Here is an 842-nt window from a genome sequence, read left to right as displayed (position 1 = left end):
TAATACTAATATTTTCACAAAAAGCTCAATATTCTCCCCAATTTCTTTATTTTGTCTCTAAACTGTGGCATTTATAATTTGTTGCCTGCCAAGTTGGGGGTAATAACATACAATACGTACCAATTATTGATCAAGGTCATCAACTACCAAATTAGGTACCAATTATACTTCTTTCTTTTTTTGTTTGTAGCCATAGACATGTCTCAATGCGAACAAATGAATGTAGAAAATGAAAATAATAAGTTAGGCAACTCACTCCCCTATATTATATTAAGGTTAAGGACCATGAATCTTTTATTGCAGATTACATGTATGATATTAATAGTAGGAGGTCCCAGTGCAATAGTGAAAACCATGTTATGTTATGTTTATGTAAGGTTAGTTAGGATGTTTTTCGATAGGATAGGCTGACAGGTTAGAAATTTTTATTAACATGTCGGATTGAGATTCTCTTTTTCAAAAGGAAACTTCACGTGTTACCACTGCATTTATCAACAGCCTCAGGCAGGCAGGCTATCCCTTTTCAGACACTTGACGTTGATGGTCGACCACTGTAGCTCCTCCTTTCTTTTTACTTTTTTCAATAGAATTTCTCAGGGTTGTTTTAGAACATGAAAATCCAGAAGATGATACTCCTTGCTTCTAGAAATGCGCATTATCAACTTTCACAGTGCCAAGTCTCCTCCAACTTCAGCAATGACTATCTCTAGTGTCATCAACATCGATATCGGTGGTGCTGATAAACATACAAAATACTAACCACACATTTTTAAGGGATTGAGAGAAAAAAAGTTCAGAAATTTCAATCGAAAGCCAAAGATGAGGTTTTAATCTAAATCAGT

The sequence above is a fragment of the Euphorbia lathyris genome, chromosome 1, assembly GCF_963576675.1.
Source record: "Euphorbia lathyris chromosome 1, ddEupLath1.1, whole genome shotgun sequence".
Lineage (NCBI taxonomy): Eukaryota > Viridiplantae > Streptophyta > Magnoliopsida > Malpighiales > Euphorbiaceae > Euphorbia > Euphorbia lathyris.
This window is presented reverse-complemented; position numbering follows the sequence as displayed.